The 23278-nt window shown below is 36.7% G+C and overlaps 1 protein-coding gene across 1 annotated transcript in view; it reads left to right on the forward strand.

The window, feature by feature from the left end:
* The window catches only part of DLGAP1 (DLG associated protein 1), a 326853-nt gene that overhangs the window by 57853 nt on the left and 245722 nt on the right, over positions 1-23278 (forward strand). Inside the window, exon 2 of the mRNA XM_065668051.1 lies at positions 11425-11536. The gene's annotated coding sequence lies outside the window, so the exon portion shown is untranslated. The remainder of the gene's footprint in view (positions 1-11424; positions 11537-23278) is intronic.

Consider the following 23278-nt stretch of genomic DNA (forward strand, 5'->3'; position numbering starts at 1 on the left):
AAACTAGAAAAAACCCTGTACTCATTCAGAGAATTTGTTGAAAGGAATTTTATCATGTCAGCTTGACTTCTCTGGCACAGTAATTTGTTAAATATTTAAAAAATTGAAAAAAGCAAGAGTCATCTGAAGAAACAACGTTTTGGGAGCAGTTTCCCATCTAAAGGTTGTCATTTGCTGTTAGTGCAAAATTTACCAAGTGCTCTATCAAAACCAAGATGGCTATACTTAGGGTACTGTCAGTACTGAAAGTCTTCATTAGGACTGTGGATCATGCACCACATAACATCCAACATGTTATTACAAGCATAAATAATACATTTTTTGTAGCATGCCCTGACGATTCATGTGTCAGGGGTGTTTTCTGAGTTCTGTGGGACTTCTATGAGATTTGCAAGCCCAGAGACACAAAAATCAGCTGTTCCTGTGCAAACTTAGTAGAAAAATCTATACCGACTCTTTTTTTTCTTTGTGCAGGGGCACAAAAATGCATGATGTGATGAGCAATTTGTATGTTACTTTGTGCGTAAGGTGATCAGTTCATGTCCCACATGGTCAACTTTTGATACATGTGGGTGGTTGTGTTCAGCTAACAAGGCAAAAGATCTGTTGACTGCGGACTTTTTCCAGAAGGTAGGAAAAAAAATTAAAAAATCAAAACAAAACCTTTTTTTTCCCTTTCACTAAGGCATTCACATACGCAATAACAGTCTATTTACAAAACTTGCAATAACTGCAAAAAGGTGCCAACTTGAATAAAATGGAGCTTTAAAGTATGAAGAAACTGGAGATAAGTCTTTTGCTGTGTAGTGTTATTATCTTCTGAAAGGATATTGAAACACACAAAAAAAATAATCCCAGAAGCTTTTAGAAGTAATGCTTAGCTGCATTTACCTAGGAATGCTACAGTGAGCTACCATCCAACGAGTATTTTCCTTATGCTCAAAATATGATCCATGGATGGTCTACTAAGCCTTGCATGCTCAGTATTTTAAGGGGGCTTAGATATGCCAGGCGAAGAATGGCTCCTGGAGTCAACGTCAGCTCTCTTCTTGATTCATCATTTCAGCAGAAACTTGTAATGTCAGCATAAGGCAGGTTCTGATGTATCCCAAGTTTGGAGGTGACATCTGGGAGGAAAGGAGGGACACTAATGAAGTGCATGTCTCCTGTTAGCAGCCTGAGTCTGGGGTGGGCCTCTATTCTGCCAGCGTGGCAAGATTTACCCAGTCTTACATGTTCATGGCTTACCAAATATGACTTGATTGTCATCATAACATGGGAAGTATGTAGCTTTTGTCAGTAAAGTGCAAGCACCAAAAATGCAAACAATGGTGACTGGGACGTTTGGATTGCGGGTGCCATGAGTAGTATCTTTGTTCAGAAACTATCAAAGCACAGGAAGATGGGATCAGTGCACTGAAGCACTTGGTGCTGAGGGGCTGGCACTTCCACTGAGGAGTTTCCACTTATTAAATTATTTTTCCTACATTCCATGACCATTCAGTTAAAACTGCCTCATCTCACTTTAAGGTTCTCCAGGGAAAGAGAATGCTCATAATGCCTTCCAGAATAATACAACTCTGATTCCCAGGTGCTTCCCCTTATTTGGGTAAACAGCATTAAAATACAGAGTACCCAACAACATTCATCTTAACCACTAGATCTCAAAGAGAATTTAGTAAGTAATGAAAACAATGCTAATTCCACAAACTAATACAAGTATAATATGTAAAAGGATTAATAATGTGTCAGAGCAAATTAATTGAAAATTGCAAATGAACTCTGGACTTTTTGTGCATTAACAAATTTAACAACGGTGTCACTTCTTTATCTCTTAAGATATCTTTTCACTTCTTTATCTCTTAAGACATGCATCCATCAGGTTTTGCAGCATTCTGTATATTTAAAGCCACATTAAAAGAAGTTGTATGTTGTGTTACTGAATGGTTTCTGTAGGCTGTTTTACATGTACTGGCAGACTCAAGAAAATAGCCCGATCAAAAAATAAGGAACAGAAAGCCACCTCTTCATGAAGTTGTATTAAAACTTTCTTTAGTATAATAAGGAAACAATTTGATATAATAGAAATAATAGTAGTACTTAAGACTGTGAATACGCTTACCTATGATAATGAATATGTTCATTTGATTTTTCATCACATTCCATTAGTTCGTTCTACCTTTGAATATCTATCTGTACATTTAAATTCTCATTATTATTCATGCATAACTTTAGCATTGACAGTCATGGCGGAAGTATTTTATAAGGGTTTTATTTTCACTTGCAGGATACTTTAGCTTTTCGTTTTTTTAGAAGTCTACTATGGAGTGGTTGTCTTCTGACATACATGGTGTGAAGTTTCTTTTTCTTGTTCTTTGTGGGTGTTTTCATAGAAAGATTGACTTTATTCTTAGAGCAGCAGATCTGTCTTTCTTCAGCATGTTTCATATTGCTAGACCGTTTATCCTGCTATACCATCACTAGGTACTCTGTTCCATTTGCTTCATCCATTTATGCATGATTTTGAACTTGAAAGAAGTGATAAATGCTGTCTCACCTTTATCACTCAACTCTTAAGTCATTCTGACAGCAGAAACTGCTATTCCAGTTAGAGCAGGTTCATTAGGTCATCAGAAAGTGCTATCAGGAGCACCTTTCCACCTCCAACCTCACGGTACTAAATGCTGCATCATCAAATGATCATGAAAAGATTCATGAATTGGTCTATGACAGCATCTGCCAGAGCTTATGATAACACATAGAAGTATTCTGTTACAGTGGATGTTGAAATTATTACCTCTTATTTGCAATTCATTGAAACCATCGTTTTTTCTTTCATGCAGTTCTGCTTCTTTTCCACCATATGTTCTCCTTAATAGAAACAGTTGGGCAGCGCTTTTAGCATCATTTATTCACCTCATTTTTTGCTTCTGTCATTCCCCCTGAAGCAGGCATTTTGCATCTCTAGCCTACTGTTTGCTGCCTATGACTGCTTTACAGTTCTGTTTTTCCCGATTAAGTTCACCAGCAATGTAGGCTTCTTTCTTCACCGTTATGTAGTTCATATCTTTTTGTTATGTTTGTACAATTTGCAGCTGTAGTTGAACGTTACATAAATGATTAATTAGCACTTATTACTGTTTTACATTTCCTAAGTACTGCACAAACTAGTTAATCAAGCAGTTAATAAACTAATTAAGCAAAACCAACATGCAGTTACAGGAGTTGTATACTCTCTTTGTGCAATTTTCTTGCATACTGGTATGCTTTGAAGTCTACAATCAAGAAATACATATAAAACGTTTTCCTAATGAGGTGATTTCTTCAATTTCCCATTCAAATCAACAGAAATATTGGCAGACAGTGTGAGCAGAAGTAGGCCAGTATCAAAATCCTGTGACTGTGGTGCCACATTTATGACTCCTTGATGCATCTTGCTTATTAGCACAAAATAAAAAGAAAAATCTTTGCTAGGGTCAACATGGAAATATTGTTATTTTCTTTAAAAGACAGGTAAACAGACCCTAATTTATAGCTAATTGTCCACGACACTAATAAAACTTTCATACTGTAATTTTCATTTGCTGAGGTGGGGAAAAAGAACCCCAAAACTTCAATTTCTCTGCCAAAAGAGGAATGTTTATTTGTGCAGGACATAACACATGATCCCTACTGTGCCTTCATTAACTGAGACGTTTACTCAGTTTGGTGGGGATTCATGCAGGAGTAAACTTTTACCACCTGGTGTAGCACTATGGAAACATAATGAATTTTCTGTTGACAGCTCTTTTTTTCCCATTCAGTTTAATATCCAGAGTTGTGTTTGGCAAGTTTGAAGGCCTTAGTTTAAGTACAGCAAATGGATGATGACTGAGCGAAAAATCTTGCACAATGTATGAGAAAATCATTACCTAGCCAGATGTTTTAATCATGAAAATTTGCAGTGATAGCCTCTGTCACTTATCCAAAGTGATGTTTAGCTTTGGCTTTGAAGCAAATGTGGAATAACATGGACCATATTGAAAGAGAAGAGGACATTTTTTCACCAGGAAAAGGTAAAGAGAAATAGAAGTGCTCTTAAATGTTTTGAATGATGGTCTGTTAAATTGACTGACTGGTGTTTCTGGAAATGTAACCTTTTGGGGGGAGGGGGAGGAGGAGGATATGACTAGATTATCAAAGTACCCCCGTTTGCAGATTCCTAATTGTGCTGCACGAGTAGAGTTCTTTACTACGCAGCACATTTTCAACCGTGTAATTGAGAATTTCTCCCTGCAACAGCTGGATGCTGTTTTTTTAACGTGTTCTGTTTCAAAAACTGCTCAAATGCCTCATGATTGCTATTTAGGCTGAAAACAGATTTTTGGCATTGCAAAGTAACGAGAAATTCAATGATTCCAGGAGTAGGACTTCATATAATAAAAGCAGGAGCTGGACATATTTAAAATTCACATGCATATTCTGGAAGACGGACTTTCAAACTGTCTACTTTTCACTGTGTCCTGTGAAAAACAATACACCTTGGGTTCTATTTCCTACCTTTTACTGCTTATCATACTTTTTTGAGGAAAAGGAGGATCAAAACTTAGAGTGGTTTAAAAGCACAGTAAATCCTGCAATGCTACTGATATACTTGCTTCTGTACGTGTTCCCAGACGTGAGGGTGAACTACTGCAATGTAAATGCTTTGTGAGGAATATGGAGAGCAGCATAATTTGGAAAGGATCATTATACATTTGTGGAAACGTAACTTGAGGTACATGGGTTTTTAAAAATTATTAGTTGTGTTACAAGCACTTCTAAGATGTAACAAATATTTTAGGCATCAATTGCATAGGATGTATTACAGTATGTGAAAGAAAGATTGTAGTTGGGGTTTTTAATAACATTTTACTTGACTCTGTGGTTACACTGCAGAAATTTCCACCCTGTATATGGTGCAAATAAATAGCTTATCTATCTAATCTATCTATCTATCTGATCTCTCCCCTGACCCCCTTTTCTTTCTGAATTGAATGTAAAGGGGAGATGTGGGCTAGTTTTCCTATCTTGTTTCTTTCCTTAGAAACAAGGGACATGCTCACTGACCTGAGCTGTTACTATGCTCTCCAAATTTCATGTGGCTGTTTTATATATTTTCTTCCATTGCTCATGTCATTGGCACAGTTGAAAGTGGGATGATTTTGCATGTGGTCCAGTTGCCTAGGTGCTAGGTCTAGATACCTCTCATACTTTGTTTGCTGTTTTTGAACAGTGGCCACAATGCTGTTTGGGTTAGCTGCTTGACTCTTCCTCCAGTCAGTGCAAGAAAAGAGTTTCACCTTGCTGGAAGGACTCATATCTACCAGACATGAACAAGGCAGAGTAAGGAGTTACTGACAGGAGTAATGCAGCATCTGTGAGGAGTGAGCATAATCACACATGTTGCCTGTCTTTCCTTTTTTTTTTTCCAGTTTTGTTTGTTTGTGTGTTTGTTTGTTTTTTGCTTTCATCCCTTCAGGACAGTTTTTAGTTTTGTGTTTCGCAACTATTCCTGTTTAAAATACAGACTTCTTGGGGTGGTGGTAGATACAGAACACTGTGGGTTTATGATTTTTTTTTTTCCTTTGATTTGTCCATTTTAGTTTTCTGCCTTCTTTTGAGCCAAGTCCTTCATGCACATGCCATGAAAAATCTCAGTGGGGCAGTCTTGGGTGAGGAGCTGTGGTAGCCCCTTCTTATTGCAGAACAGTTTTGGAGATATTAAAGCTTTATATAACTGACTCTTTCACTTACAATGAAGAGCAAATTAAAACCATTTAACTCCAACTACAACAGACTGCAGAAATTCCCACTGGTGCTGATGCAGGAACATCTCAGAGGGAATACTTTATTCCTCCTGTGTATTAATGTTGAAGGAAAGCCTGTGCTTGGGATTTTTCCTGTATGTTACATACATACTTACAACTGTGTTTCAAAACCATTTAATATTTATGAAGTTGGGCTGAAAATAATACAACTGCTGTGAGACAGTGAAATGTCTGCCATTCACATGCTGCTATATAGTGGTATAAATACATGTTTAAATTTGAATTAATTAAATTGTATTTAATCCTTTCTCTATCAGCTTTCTCTGGTAAATATATACCAGTGCCTATCAGTACTAGCGTGCATTGTTGGCAAGTGATGTGCTGTCAGCATAATTTTAGACATATTTAATTTCTTCACATAGTATTTATCTGAAGTTATTACTGATCCAGAATTTTAAACTTTTTCTTATTGGTGTGCTAGCTACTGAAATCAGAAGGTTTTCTCAAGGTATGAATTGCTTCCCATTTGAATGCAGAAACAAGGGAATGCCAATAGTGATTGTCTAGTGACTTCTTAAAGTAACATAATTAAAAATCACACTTTGCAGGGCCCTTTAATTTGCATTGATTTAAATTTATCATTAAATAGCTTTAGGTTGGATTCTTTTCAGTTTAGAGTAGAGTAGTCAAAAGACCATGTCTGTCTAATAGGTTGTAAATACAATCAGGCTAAAAGTGCTTGTCTTCTCTTCCTGCCTTTCCCAGCAGGATGATGGAAGGTATGAGCAGCTTATTATCGGTAACTTGGTACTCCAGTTGTCTTGGGGAAAATAAGCAGTTTGCTCTATAGGCAAAATCTTAATGTGATATTATTACTGTAGATCGGCTGAGCTGTAGACATTGAAGTATTGCATTAATATTTGCTGTGCCTGGATTAGCTGAATTGGCAGTGTATTTAAGTAGGGACTTGGGCTTTTTTATTATTAATCATATTTGTAATTTACTGTGGCTCAGTACTCAGCATGATTTTTAATTGTCTGAGGGAGGCTGTTAATTTTACAAATGAGGTGGAATAAGCATGTGTAATATTGCAGTCCTGGCTTTATAGGAGAGGGTATAGTTTTGTGCTCATTGCTAAGCTTTATGGTATTCCCATTACTACTACACCAGTATGGGTCTAATTAAATTTTTAGAAGTTCATTTGCCAGTAGTTACTAGGTAGTCCTCATTTCTGTAATTGTGACTATTTTGCTATAATTTGGGTAGCAAATACATCAGGTTCCTGCCCAGTGCTTAAGGACAGTGACTTATGATGCACTAAGTCATATTCTGAAAGAGACCTCTTCTGAACATCTGAGGTTATCTGTTGTTTGCTCCCCTAGGCACCTTCATAGAAAGGGTGCACTAAATATAAAGCCCCTCTAAGTATGTATTTCTAATGAATCAGGCTTGAGCCGTTAAAATAGGTCATGTCCTAATACTTGCTTACAGAAAAATGGATAGTCATGCACTTTCACTAAGAGTTACTTTTACTTAATAAAAATATGGTGGGGGAAAGGGAGGAAACACAAACATGGGGAAAAAAAAAAAGATAAAAATTTGATTCATCTCGTTTACACTGTATCTTTGCTAATTTAAAAATCTGCAGGATGGCAGAACCAGAGATGTGTAAAAATGCATCATGTAGAAGAGAAATCCAGTGGCTTACTAAGTAATAAAACACTTGCCTTTCACTTTTGCACTGAAATTTAGTTTAATGATAATGCTCATGATGTGAATTGGTGTTCTGTGCAGGAGTGGTACAGACGTGATTAGAGTCTGTTTCTTAGAATTACAGAAATGTAGGAAGGAATTGGAGGTGGTCATCTAGTTAAAGCCTTGCTGAAGCAGGGCTAATGTTAAAATTACATCAAGTTGCTGAATACAAGATGAGACTTGAACAAGTCTCAGTCTTGTTCAACTGCGTGTTCAGTATCTCCCCAGAGGGGGATGCCACAGCCTGTCTGGGCACCTGTTCCAGATTATTCTTTGTTCCTGTTCTTCACAGTCTTTCCAGGTGTCTTTCTGACCATATCCATCTAGAAACACATGGTGGCTAGTAAGTTACTATTTCTCACCTAAAAGATGGGTTTAGAGACTCTGCTTTTTGTAAATGACTTGCCATACAAAACCTGGGTAATTTGAGTCACTGTTCTGTGCTAAAACTGAACCAGAAACTGGGGGTTTAAGATAAGTCTGACTCCTGCTGTGTTCATGAGTACTGGCTGTGAAGCAGTTTCAGGTCAGTCTGTTGAGAGAAAAGTCCTAATGTCATCTTATTTCATAAAAAGCAACAGTCTGAAACTAATCAAAGGGACCAGATACCCTACAGTTTGTACTTCTGTACTTCACCTAAATGTCAAAGTGTTGTAAATGTATCAGTCTAAAAAAGCAACACTTGAATCCTCTCTACCTTCTATTTAATTGCCCTCCTTTTCCTGAATGCCAGATGGGGATGTGAATGTGCACTACTTGTTGGTTGTACCATAAAAAGATCATAAAAATTGCTTCAGTGTCAAGGTCAAAAGTCCTTTTGTCCCACGTCCTGTTTCATGCATCAGAGACCAAAAGAAATAATATAAGAACATGGCAAACAAATGCTCTTAGCCTCCAGGTTTCTTGAACTTTGGGTCTTTCTGAGCTGTATGTTTCTGAACATTTATAGTTAGGCACATTCAGGAGATTTAATACCCTTTCCCACAGCTGCCCAGACTTGTCTTGAAGGCCTGGTTTGATGTTGATGACCTCCTGTGGCAGCGAGTTCCAGAGCACAACTGCACTTTGCAGAAAGAGCCACCTGTCTTTGTTCATTTGTTCTGCTTTCTTCTGTTTTATGACTGTGGTTCTTAACCAGCTTCATTTGATGTCCTCTAGTTCTTGCATTGGGAAGAATGAGGCAGTGAAAAAAATGGTTTTGCTAACCCTGTCTATGCCAGTCATGTTTTCATAATGTTCTCCCTTTCATGAACCAAAGACTCTTGCCCTGTTCATTTGTCCCTCAGGCAGAAATCATTCTGTACCTTCCATCATCATCTTCCTCTTCTGTGTTTTTCTGATTGTATCTCTCTGATTAAATAAAAAATAGAAAAAGTGGTCAGAGAAGGCTAGCATGCATGGGCATTCATGAGTAAGAAGGACCAAAAGCAAAAGGAATGAAGAAACGAGCAAATTTTAAAAGTGTTAAACCAATACTGCTTTTGGGCTGTTGATTTGGATAGTGCCCTGTGTAGTACAGAGCATAAAGCACACTAATCCATGACTGTCCCTCAAAGCTGTATTATATAAATTTATAATATATGTTTGCAGAAAGTTCCTGTCAAATTTTGTTTCCCCTTTTACATTTTAGGCAGTGGTTTACAGTGTGCTTAACACTTGTGCAATGAAGGTGATACCTTTACATTGCCTGGCCTCAGTGTCTCTGTCATCACTAAACAACAAGTTAAAATTTCTCTTGTTAAAGTGAATGGTGTCAGCAAAGAGAAACCTGTTTGAGCCCAACTTTTGCAAAGTTTTCGAGCAAATCTTCTAAGTTGGGAGCTTCAGTTTGGTTCACAGAAGTCCTTACAACTGAAGGCTCTGCTTAACGACCTGTCCAGTTTGATCCTTCAGAGATTTATCTTTGAAAGCTTCCTAACAGAATCTTGTATAAACAAATCAATCCAGTTTACGTGATACCATTAAGTGTAATCTATCGATTTTATACTCCCAAGGAAAATCTGAAATAGTTATGATGTAGTCAATATAGTAATCAAATGAAGGCCTCTCTCAAAAGACATTCTGTCAACTGGAAATCTGTGCATTTCTGAAATTATTTAAAAGTAATTTCTGGTTCTGCATCTCTCTCTTGTTCCCACCACCTGTCTGATGGTTTTACCATCACATTTCCAGCTTTAAACTTACACTTCTCCCTCTTCTGACAGAAAAACCTGCACAACCAAGACAGAAAAGTGATTTAAAGACCAACTGTACAGAAAGAATTCGAAAGTTAGTTTTAGACTTAAGAATATATACCTCAGGGGTGGTTATATACCTCAGGGAAGAGTCAGCCGTCAATGCCAGCTATGCACAAAGTACTGTAATTTCAGTACTAGTGGAAGGTGTTTCTATTCTGACACTGATTCCAGAGACTCTGAATGTCAGAATTTAGTTCATGTTGGAAACAGGTCTTATAGTAAATGAAAAGATGATAACATAAGGCAGGCTGCAGCTTCATGAATTTGACTGCTTCTGAGGTTAAGAAATTCCCAGAAATAAACCTGCCTTGTGTATGGAGGCTGTTCCTGTCCTCTTAGTGGTTAGTTGGAAAAACTTCAATCCAAAGCTTGATGCTTTACTAAAATGTGCATCCCGTTTCCAAAGGAGTTAAAGTTTTCTAGCCTATGGGAAGTGAGACATCAGACTCTGATTGGGTTCTCTTCTGCCTTTATAAACATGGGTTTGTAATTTTTGCAATAAGGCTATTTTTGCTCTGAACATTTTTACTTGCAATTTCTGACAACTAGTGCCCAATAGTTAGCTGTGGTCTGTGTAAAGGTGTTTCTTTGAATAAACGTCAAGGCTGTGAAATAATGTAGGAATTTTTAACGCATCAAACAAGTTATTGTACTGATTGTACTTCAGTATAATCTGAGGCTAGTATCAAAGCTCTTAGCCATATGCCTTTTCCTCTCTTTTAATACTTTTCAGGGAAAGTTTGATTGGAGCTGTTAACTGCATTTACAAGAAAAAATATTTGCACTTGTTCTGTCTTGTACTTATGAATTGTTCACGAGGGTTAAAAAAAGCCCCAAACATAAAAACAGGGAAAAAAATCCAGAATAAAATAGGCTAGACCTTTAAGTGGTAAGAAACAAAACTTGAAATAGTGAGATGACTCATACAGCTCAAATACAGAGCGCAGAGGAAAGCCATTTGTTTTCATTAGTCTCAGTAAGTAGTACTGGAGAACTAAAAGGGAGAAACATATATATCATTTTCCTTAACACAGAAAGAAAATTACTTGGAAATAACTATTTTCAGTTTGTATAATTTTAAAAATTCATATATTTAAATGTGCAGTGATTTGCCATTGCAATTTTGTCCATCAGCAATTGAATGCTGGTGGGGAAGCACCATGTATACATCTGGGTGGTGGGTCAAGTTTATCACCATTCCCAGTTGCTTTGCCAGAGGCAGCAGGACTGTATGGTGCTTATGTAGTGTGAGAAAAGGTTGTAGGATGGTGAGACTGGTGGAGAGGTGAGCTTGCAGAGAGTCAGTAGATTTACTGAGGCAATCACATGTAACTAGTCTAGTCTACATATCTTTTTGTAAAAGAACTGACAAACTGTTTCTGTGTTGTGCAGGGGGAGCAAAACGTGAGATGGCGCCATAAATGCAATGTTATTCAATCTAAATATTTGGGGATTTTGTCCTTTTTTTCTTGCAGGGAAGAGAGCGTGGTACCATGTGAAAATTTTGCCATGGACCATTGATATAAAGACTATCAATCAATATTGCTGTGATTTTTAATTAATAAATAGTAGCTTGCCATGTTAATAAATTTTCCTTGTTTCAGGCTAGTAGTTTTAACTGCTACACTTTCATTACATTTCAGAACAGTCAAGCATCCAATATTGGAACTGACATCTGAATTAAAGAGTGTGCAAAAAAACCCTCTTCCCACTTTAACTACTGAAACATCTAAAATGGAAAACTGACTAAAGGAGGTGAGTCCTTTCTTCTTATTCTCTGATTGTTCTCCTTGATCTGTCTCTGCATCACTGTCATTCATTTTTTTTCTGGATTTACTTATAATAGGTAGGAAGCCAGATGATTGCAAATTCTGAGCTGCTCTAATGCAAATGAAGGTAGCCTGATCACTTACTATTTTGGCTTAGAAAATCATACATGCAACAACTCATCTTTGTATTTATCTAGGTCTGCAGGCTGCAGACAGTGTTAATATCAGGTTCCTTTTAACATTGTGAGTCTGACATGAACATAAAAATGTAGCACAGAAACTTAAATGTTGAGTAGATCCTCATATGGCTAGATGTGCCATAGGTACGGAGCAAGTGTAGACAATATGAGAGCAGAGGACTGATTTGGCCTGAAAGATTATAGAAATAAGAGAGATCAGAGACAAAAATGACAAAAAGATAGAAGCAACATTGAAATGACTTGGAGAAGCTCTGGTAGGGAAACAACTTCTTTTCCACAGCATCCACATTTTTTTTTTTTTTTTTTGCACTAAGAATTGCAAAAAAGGCATGACCTTACTGACTTGGTGCACATACTGAATATAAACTGACCATAACCTAGAGTAGCTCTGGCCTCTTGAACACAAATTGATGTGGCGAAATATCTATGTATAGTGAATTACAGGTTTTTCACAAAGTTAATCATATCGAGACAAATTAAAATCAACAGTTCCATATTCTGTTTCTTTGTTACCACATGACAGACTTAAATAGAACTGCTTTAGGAACAGGGAAAGTATTTTCAATTTATATTTCTTTTTTAAATGGTGGTCATGCTGCTTATTATTTAATATGATTTTAAACGTAATTCTTAGAAGTATGCCATATTCAACTCTTTGTAGTTCACTAACAAGCAATTTAGTTATAAAGTTAAATTAATATGTTCATTACAAAATTAGTATATCAGGATTAGTTAGGTATGGTACTGTACTTCAACTTGTAAATTTCCATGTGTGTAAGTTTAAGATATTGAATTAAATGTTTTACATCTCTGGAAAAATCTTTGTATCACTCATGAGTGATCTTTATTAATTGTTTTCTCTTTTATGTAAAATATATTCATGGATAACTCAAAAATTTAATTTCTTACAATAAGGATGTTATGTAATTATCCAGCAATAACAATTGCTTTTTATTATAGAAAACATACTAGCAGAAGAGAAAATGCCAATGCTGCTGCAACATTTCCATAGCCATAAAACTGTATCTATGATGATTTATGATATGTAACATATATATATGTATACAGGAATCCATATATTACTTATATAGCATACATATATATCCTTATACATTGCAAGTATATATTTCCAAGTTGCATACACATTAAAAAAAGTGGTGCATTTTCTTTGCAGAATAGGACTTGAAACTAGCATGTGTTTCTTTTTCACAGTAATACATTTACCTATCACTTACATACATTTATTTCAATTATTGTGTGCTTTTGTTCTCAAAAAAAATCTATCGCCTCAGTTCTTTGTGGTTTGGGTAAAACAACAATATCCAGCATTCCCAGCATTCAGTTTCTTACAGCTGCACTTAACTTTGGCTATTTTATTCACCTGGATCTGGGGATGTGTCTTTTAGAAGAGTCAAAGAAGTTAAGAATGATATAGTAAGAATGCTATTAAGGCTTTGCAGTCATCTCTGCACAATTTAAGAAATACCAAAATGCATGTTGCCAGTTCACACACATCACAAGAGATTCTTTCCAACAACAATCTCATGTATAATTTTTTGCCTATAATTTTACTCAAAGTTCAACTGGGTATTGGTGGTTTCCTTTTTTTAAGGATTAAGAAATAAATTTGTGATGTAATTATATTATTAAATTTGACCCTTCTTAGGGTGCTTCATAGAGTCCACCTATTGAGTTGATCTACCCAGTTTTGGATAGGGTACTTAAGATTTCAAATAGGGTATTTGTATATATATATTGACACAGACAGTCCTAATAGAGCAACCCTCTGCTTACTCGCAAGAAGCAAAGGCACCACCACTTGCAGGCAAAATAAATAGAGACTTTTTTCACTGAGTGTTGGGAGAAGAGGTGTCAGAGAATTCTTTCAATATAGAGGATTGTATTGAACGATGCAGAAGGAGGTGTTTTGTTGTTTTTTTTTAATTGTAAATTCACTGTTAAAACTACAAAAAAAAAATCATACTTTTAAAAATAATTTGAATGGACAAAATGAAAGTACACGGTTTCTGTTGGACTTCCTATTAGTTTATTGCCCTTCCTGTAAAGGGGACTTTTTGCTTGATGCAAAAATGTGAAGTAGGGCCGTAAGAAATCTCTTGATGAAGAATACAAAAGAAAACATTATGTTACTGAAGAAGGTATTTCGATTAATGATACACTTATTAGAAAGAACAGGGTGCGGTCCATTTGTTTTCATAAGGAATGTATGTCTTGTGAATTTCGTTTAAGGGACATGCTGATGGAACTCCAATATGCCATTAAATCAAGACATGTTTATTAGCAGGGAGAAGATTACTACACTTTGAAAAAGTCAGATAAGGAGAATCTATATGAAATGTGTTAGGGACACAGAAGAAATAGATCTTTAATGAGGCCAAACAAAAGGAATATAATTTATTCTCTGGAGGGAGAATGAAAGAAATTTAAACCTTGTGGTCTCCCTGTCTTAGTGGAGAAATAGGATAGGGAAATAGGATGGTGAATGCTTTTGTGTGGTCTAATGAGGCAGCAGTCTCAGACTCTTCAAAATATTGTTCCTTAGAGAGAAAAAACACAAGACACAGAGAACAAATTATCAGTTAAAAGATACAATGATCTTTGATGCAGTACGAGAGGAAGTGTAAGGTATTTTACTAATAATGCTGGGGTGAAGGTAACTGTAATGAGAAAAATTAGAAGTATTGCCTCCGGTAAAGTACACTGAAAAGGCACAAAAGCTTAGATGAGACAAAAGTAGTGTGATCAAATATTAAAAAAAAAACCAGCTTCCAGGTGCTAACTGAAAACTAATCATGACTTGCTTGGGTTTTTTTAAACTTTTTTTAAAAGGCAAGACTTTATGTTAGAGTTTGAATGCTAATTCCCTGATTGGGTATACAAAACCTATAAACAGGGAGAAGAAACTAAAATGGCAGTGAAATATACAAGTGAATTGTCTATTAGATTAAAAAAAAAAAAAAAGAAGTTTCAAGTAAAAATATATTTTATATATTCTACTTCCTTCTCTACTTACGGGAAAATCGAGTTCAAAATAAAAGATAGGGATAACTCTTTCAAGCAACAATATGTCAGCATCAACCTGATGAGATGTAAAGAGCTAAATGCATTTTTGCATCCAGTGGCAAATTGGAAGTCCAGGGAATATCCATAATGTTTTGGGATGAGCTTGGATGCTGAAATTACTTCTGGACATTCCTTAGATTTGAGTGCCGTAGTGACAACAGTAATGTTACAACTCTGAAAAGTCACCATCTGTGCAGGCCTAAGGGAAAACGGAGTTGTAGTATGTAGGTGGACAAAATATCAAAAACTTCAGAGAGACGTACTGAGATGTGGAGTAAAATATTGTATCAAAAGTTTCCTTTCTACTGATAAATAAGGAAATAATCATTAATAGCTAGAAACTATAGAGGCTTATCTTTGAGTAAAAAAAGATAGTGATGAATTTGCTTACGTGAGTTTAATATGTAACTGGGAGCAAAAAAGAACAAAATAAACAGGAAGGTTGGTATTCAGTACAGCTAAGGCCATCATTTTTTCCTCTATCAATCTAAAACAAAAAATCACTTCATCACATGTAGCAGAAACAGATAACAATTCCTCACAGCTACGATCAATTTTGTATCAAAATTTATTTCAGAATGTACCTTTGATCTCCTGCGTTTTGACAGTTGATATAATCCAGATATTTATTGGCTGAATTCTAGAAGAAGATGTGGTCGTTCTTCCTTCACCATCCATATTGATTTTTTTGCTTGTTTGGCTTTGTGGAAGATGTGAAATTGGTAAAGGAAATTGTCCTAGAGTGCCAGAAGGCTGTTTCCTACAGCCTTCTGTAGAAGTTCTACAGGTCAGAACTTTTACAGAAGTTCTGACCTGAACTTCTGTAGAAAGAGAAATTTTGTAAACTTCAGATCAATTATTTTATTACACTATATTTAAGGCATAATTACATTGCACCTACAAGATTTTATCAGAAAGTAGTAACGAAATGTGCCTATTTATGATTTTGTATAAAGTATTTCAAGGTACCAAAACAGAATATTCTATCCAATTTTTAAATCATTATGGTTTATTTATTTTAATTTTTTTTTCAATTTCATTTTATTTAACCAAGAAAGTAAGCAGGTTGGTAAACTCAGAGAAACAGTCTCAGGAAAAGAGAGAGATAGTAACTTGAAGGGTGCTTCCCAGCCCACCTCCTTTTGCTTTGGTAAGTATGAGGTTGTAGAAGGATAGGTAAGGAAGTGATGCTAAATACTTAGCATCTAGTCCTTCGTTATTAATTACACCTTCTCTTCCTATTTAAACTAATCCTAATTAAATGGGATTAAATGGGAATGCTAAATGGTTGTTTAATTTTAAAATGCCTTTCTTTGTGACTTTCTTATAGTGAAAGTCACAGCCAAAATAAACTTGCTTGTGCGTGCATGACTGTTGAGTGGGAACCCTGAGGACAGGGGACATTAATATAAGAAATACGTAACATTCTTGTAAGGTCTCTCAGGCCTAAGAAGAGGTCATCTCTAGCTCAGGGAATACCAGAATTATTCAACTTTCTTATGGTTTTTTATACTTTTCTTTAGGCATCTATTGCCACTATTGTTTGTGACAGTGGCTTAATGGGTCTTTGAATTCACCCAGCATGGCAATTTCTGTAAGTGCACGCTACTGGAAGTGGATGCCTATAAGAAGATTTCATGGTAGGACAAAAGTAGTAACACCATTAACACTGAGAAAGGGAGTATTTCTTGTATTCCCATCATTATCTTCGAGCAAAAAATTTCAAACTGAGCACAGTGGGAAATCCTATTTATTCCCATGGTATAAAATCATATCCCTGAAATAATTCACCTATCTTAAAAACAAACTGATCTGTGGAACTGGCATTGGTTTTAGGCTGCTAATGCAGGGAGAGATGTCTTTCTTATGTTTGCATTGCACATAATAAGCAGGCATAGGCACAATGATACCATCTCCTGATGGTTTCATGGAATAAGGGGCCCGCATTTATCCTAACACTGGAAAGAGTATAGGAAGCACATCTATCCTTATATAGTCTATCTTTATATTTTTATCTGTTTATAACAACTAAAGCAGTAATATCATAAAAATCTGATATGGGTGCTCTTTTAAGTTCAGTGTTGCAAAGATGGAACCTGCACTGTACAAAATAGGAAGATACATTTGTCCTTATAGAATAGTGAAAGTCTGGTGAAGGTACATTAGTAACCTCTTCCAACTCATTGGGTAATACAAAATTATGTTCTTCTGGAAGCCTTACTCTATATGAAACTCTTTCTGCCATATGGTTATTACTTTAAATTGTTTCTGCAATCTCTATAATGTCTATTGTATAATTTCTACTTATCTTTTGGTTTGTTGCCCTTTCCTGTCAGCTCTTCTTGCTTCTTTCTACATGCTGTAGGCACAGTTTAAAAAGCTGGCTAATGTTCTGAAGAAGGAGCAGGATAGCAGTGGGTCACAGTGGGGACACACCAAGGAATTCTGGTATTCAGGACTTGAATGCTCAAGAGACACCACAGTCATGGTTGGGTGCAGTGACTGTTTCCAAGATCAAAGAGAAAAAGCCAAGGAAAATGGTTTAACAAAGTCCCATTCATCAAGAACAAAATGTATAATCATGTATTTTATTGAAGCTTTCTAAATTGTCTTTGCTCTTAAAGCATGAATTTATCTGAGCACATTGAAATCTAAGTAGGCTAGAAACTTCCTGCAAATACTCATCATATTGTTGTTATTTTAAAAGTGGGAAGAAATATTTCAGTGTTATAAAATCAGCACAATGAAATAATTTGCCCGTCTTATGAGCTCACTAGGAAGTTCTTTCAACAACTAAAATTCATATTTTGAAAATCCTGGAAATAGGGAAGGTTTCAAGAACCGGGAGAAAAGTCTGAAATTTGAGAGCATGGCATGTTACCAGTGTAACAGGATTCTACAGGTGCCAGGTCCACTAGTTGGGCTTACAGCTTTCTATTCCAAATATGGCCACTCCAGGACATACTTTATTAAGGTACTCACATTTTTAAAAGCTCTTGAAAACTGGAGAGACTTTCGGAGACACCACAGGATAGATTCAAGTGAGACTAAAGAAACCTGGCCAGCTTGGATCAGTGTTCGGGGGTGGGGGGTCTTGGAAAACAATTTTCTCACTGTGGAAGGCAACAAAATACTGAACTTCTGAGACTCGCAAGTGATGACAAAAAAAAAAAAAAAAGATCCAGTACATGGAAGTTAAACCTAGAAATTCAAGCAAATTGTGCGTTTTTAAGCAGAAGTAACTACACATTGAAACAATTTACCAAGCAGTGTTGTGGATTCTTGTAACTTACAAGATTTCATTTGGAATTAAGGCTAAGATTGCTGAAGCAATTTAGGGAATTAGGTGCTCAGACATCCTTGAAGTGTACTCATTAAATTCATCAAGATCTCTTGGGCTCTTCCAGAAATGCAGCAAAGCTAAAAGCAGTGTACTCCTTTTGATTCACAAATGGGGCTTGGAGTGCTACGGAGATGGTCTCTGATACATTGCACAGCAGGTCAGACTGTTCCAGTGGCTTCTTTTGTTCACGGAGTCAGTGTGTTTGTTTATTTGTACCTGAGAACAGCAAAAAAATGTTTTGACCTAATAGGAGCTACTTGAGATAACTGTTGAAGTACTTACACCCCATCTGTTTAAGATGTCTGTGATTCACTCATGTTACAGTAGGTTGCTATTTCACCTCCATTCTGCTGCTGCTTGTAGAGAAAAGACTAAAAGACAAGGAGAAGCAAAAAAGCTTTGTTTCTGTTAGGCTTTCAGCAGCTGAATTTTTCATAGCCGAAGCAGAAACAGTCGGTCATGTCTGAGGACCTCCTCTGTGATCTGAGTGTGTTGACCAGAGGAGGTCTTGAAATATGGCTGAGGAGGTCTTGAAATATGGCTAGATAGATTTATTAACTAAGCTTTTCTTGGTTTTCTGTAATATTGTCTATGTAAAGAATTCACTTCAAACTGTTGTCTCTCACCAGGAAAACTTTGATCTTAAATGAGTGACTCTGGTTGGCTTGATTTCGTGTGTGTGAGAGTTACATTGAGATAGTGGCTACATAGATGTATTAAGCATCCAGTCATGCACCAGTACAGTCATTAATTTTGTTGTCTCTGGACACTACAGCCCCTACTGTAGAAATTATCTGTTTTCTTTCTTTTTTACACTTCACTGCTTACGGTCTGCATGGCTAAGCTACCTGTCCTGTAAACCAGATCTGTAATCAGTACAAATACTATTTGCAAGCCAGTTTCCTTGGCTTACTTTTCAGAGATATGCATCTGAAACTGGATGGTCACAGGGAAAAAAAGTAAAGCTCACGTATGGGAGGGGACAATCACTGTACCCCTTGAATCAGGAGCTGGATTCTGTCCTGGGTTTGGCTTACTCACAAAGCTGAATTTTGCGAGGTCTGGAAATTCAAATTCTGCCTGATAGCTACTAAATACAGAGCAGTAATCTAGAACATTAAGGTTGTTTGTTTTGTTTTGTTGCTTTTTTTTTTTATAATAAACAAATTAACAACATGGAAACAGTTAATGTAGAAAAGTAATAGTGTTTGTTGCTGTTGACACAATGAAATTAAAACTTGTATGTCAACACTCAACAGGTTTTTTAAGTTATCTTTTGTTGCATAACAAAACGGGCATATCTCAGCTCTGTGTTGAAGACTTTGGGTAGAAATTATTATAATTTGTATAAAAGTGAATTGAGTTGAATATAAAGTACAAAGAGAAATAAGTGGTTTTGTACTGGTTGATATATCATAGATATTTTGGAAATCTGTTTACCCAAGACACCAGTGTGACAGCAAGGTTATAATATTAGGTTCTTGGGGCTGTATCAGTATATGAAAGCTATTTGTCATCTTTATGAACTATATATCATTATCAGAATAAAAGTTATACTGATTGCTGCATTTCTCATCATTATCATGTAGATCTTCCATGCGGTCTATCAGCTCCAACAAGGAGATGAAGCAGTATGTATTTCAGACAAATTATTGATGGCAACTGCTGTGTGTTTTCTTTGTGCAGCTATATAAAAGTTATAGCTAAAAGGCAGCTACTGTGTTGTCCAGTGCTGGAAAAAGAATTGAGTGTAAGCTAATTTTAAAATCTATTATATTTTCAATATCACGACAGTCCAGACAGGTACTTGAGTTGAAGGTGCCAAATGTCCATGCAGTTGATTACGTTGGTGATTGAGTGAAAGTGATTGAAAGTGCAGATGTTAGCAGTTTGGGATTTTTTTTGTTTCTGTAAGTGAGCAACTAATAATGTAATGTGAACCAAAAAGCAATATATATCCTTGTTAACTTCAGGAGCTTTATAATGCAGCTATTCAAGTGATATACATTAAATTGCTCCTGTGCTTTCCTGTAAGGCTGTTGGGATTTTAGCTTCGAAGCACTGCATGAAGATGCCCTCTGGTCTGGACAGCGCAATGCTCCCTGATGGAAAGACCTTGTCAAAATTAGGTTTTGAACACAGTAAAACCCAAGTTGTGCTGCTTTATGATAAACCAAGTTCACTCATTGCTTTGGCCAAATGAGTCTAAGAAATGGTTTCGCAGAATAAGATGTGTAATTATTATACCATTTCTTTACATTATATACATGTGTGTTTATACATACATGTATATTTAATTTCCTAAAGCATTTTGTAAAAAATGTCAAATGTCATTTTTTTTTCTCTCTGATTTGAGAATGTAACTCAGAAAGTGTATTCAAGGATATGAGGTAACCTAGCTGTCCCAGGAGGTACAAATTAGACTGATACGGTCCAAATATATTTTCTTTCATACATGATGTGGAATCTGTCCAAAAGCAAAATAGCAGTAGGCAGGATTGCAGGCAGTCAGTATGACATCAAAAAAGAAATAGCACCACTGGGTCAAAGTATGACTTTAAATAACTATAGGGCTTCTTAGATTTATGATCAGGAGCAATCCAATATAAGAGAGGTACATCTAAGCAACTTTATAGGAGATACAGCTATTTTAATTCACCAGAAATAAGTGAGCTCCATGCAGATGCTATTGAACTGTTGTCGAATTTTTCTGGTTTTCAGTGGAAATTTGTAACAAGGAAGAACTTTGTCCTGCAGCAAGATTTCTGATCTGGCTTTGGCTCTTTAATAGTTGGTGACACGAGTCAGTTTTCTTAAAAGTATCATGACAAGACTTACCATGACTTGTGTCTTAGAGCAACAGTAAGCAAAGCACATGCTATAGGGAAAGCATGACAGAACCAGACACAACATGGCACAGTTTTAGAAATCACCTTATTTGACAGACCATCTGGTTTTGGGTTAGACAAATTAATACCTTGAGACTGTTTGGGTAATGAATTGATCTCTTGTTGAGATAGCAGTAGCTTGAGTATCTGAGAAAACAGGAAATGCTGTATCCTGGTATCTACTACAATAATTTATTCAGCCTGCATTGCCTGACTAATGTAGCCTTCAATTATATAGTGGATTTTTATTTTCAATTACTAAACTTTACTGCATATGATATTATGGTAGGATTGTGTGCTTGTAGCATGTATTATCTGAGTAAATGGTTAGCTGTCAAGGAACAATAAAAATGCAATAATACCAATAGTTTTTAGCTCTTAAATTCTAAATCAAATGCCTCTTACATTACGTAGCTCTCACGTACAGCTCTGCACAGCTATTTTATTTTGATAGTATTTATTTTCTCAGTGGCTTCCTCATATTTATACAAAACAGTAAGAGAATCTTCGTATCCTTTAGGTTAGAAAAGTCCTTTAAGATCATCGAGTCCAACTGTTAACCTAACACTGCTGAGTCCACCACTAAACCATGTCCCTAAAGTGTCTTTTTAAATAAGCTGACTTAACCTTGGTGGCATCTCCATGCTAGATGAACCATTGCTGTCGTCATTGTTTGGTTCCACTTGCAGAGCCTATTACTATTCACAGGCACGTGAGCAGCTGGGGTAGTCACAAAGTAGATGTACCTGCTGCACTGAGCAATAACTTGTTGCCATTTCCCCCAGTCCCTTAAGTCACTTTGTTCAGGCAGCAGGAGAGACAGGGAATCCTCCATTACCATGCATCCTGTCTGGCTGTTGGCAGTGTCTCAGGGAAGGCAATTCTAGTAGTTTATCTCTCACTCACTCTCCCCAATACTCCTAAACCTACTCTCCTCCTCCCAGAGCTCCATCACTAAGTGGAGCAGTTCCTCTATCTGGACACACTTCCCACAGGTATGCTCACTGCTGCTGTCCCATACTGGCGCAAGAGCTGGGAACAGCCTACAGCCTGACACTGGCAGTTTATTCTGACCAGAACTCACTTTGGGCACCTGTGTCAACCGTAGTGGGTGCAGAGCTCAGAGAGGCCATGGCTCTCTGCCAGGTGAATTCATTGCTCCTTGGTCAAGCTGGCAGGGCTTCAGCGCCCCTCCTGCACACCCTTCCACACAAACTGCCCCACCATGCCCTTGCTGATGTGCTGTGTCTTGTTTGCCCTTCTTGTTGGCAGCACTCATGGTCACTAATGCACCCTAAGGGCTTTTTTTTTAATACATGTAGGGGGGCCTGGCCGCTGGTGCTCCTGGCCCACGCAGGTCCCATCAACTGCTGTCATGCAAGCTGCAGGCTCGTGGTGGCTCTCTTGGCTCCCCTTGAGGTTCCTCTGGGTCAGGACATTCCCCTTGTGCACGACACCAGAGAATTCCACTGTGTATTGTGCCAGCACTGGAACTGCTTACCTGGGTGACTGACCAATTGTGATGAGCTAGAAGAAAACCTTTTTCTTCCTTTTTCTAAAATGTTAGATTGATTGTTTTCTGGAAACGCATACCTGGCATAAAGTGAATTTATCTGGTTTCATCTTAGATTAGGTGCTTGATTTGTAATTAAAATCCAAATGGTAAAACAAATTGAGAATGACAAATGCAGTTTATTGAATCAGTTGATCACTGTTTTCCTGTGTTACAGCTGTTCTGTCTCCAGTGCAGTTCCATTTGATTTGGTAATTGTATGCAAAATATAATTATGTTGTGGTTCTTCATCAGAGATCCCTCTTGGTTAGAATGATTGAAAAGGGTTGATGGAATAATTTGTGTCACAGTTACTGGTAGTTTGTACTGCTACACAGTCTAACTGACTGTGTTCATTTCATGTATGTTTGAGAAATTAAAACCTATTTATATTCTTTGAAGAAATCTTGAATAAATTTAATGCTTTGTTTTTTGCAGACGTGCAATATAGTGTTCTTTTATAACTTTACAAAATTAAATGCCTTCCATGGGGAGTTGGAGGAAAAAAATATGATTTTGAAATATTACTAGTTTTGGTTATCCTTCTAAATGCATATTATTAGCTTATGGTCTTAGCTTATGGTCTTATGGTCATAGCTACAGCAATACTACAACAAGGGAAGAAGTATGAGGTTCAAATGCTATGTTGTCTTATTTCAGG

Source organism: Lathamus discolor, chromosome 2, assembly GCF_037157495.1.
Source record: "Lathamus discolor isolate bLatDis1 chromosome 2, bLatDis1.hap1, whole genome shotgun sequence".
NCBI classification, from domain to species: domain Eukaryota; kingdom Metazoa; phylum Chordata; class Aves; order Psittaciformes; family Psittacidae; genus Lathamus; species Lathamus discolor.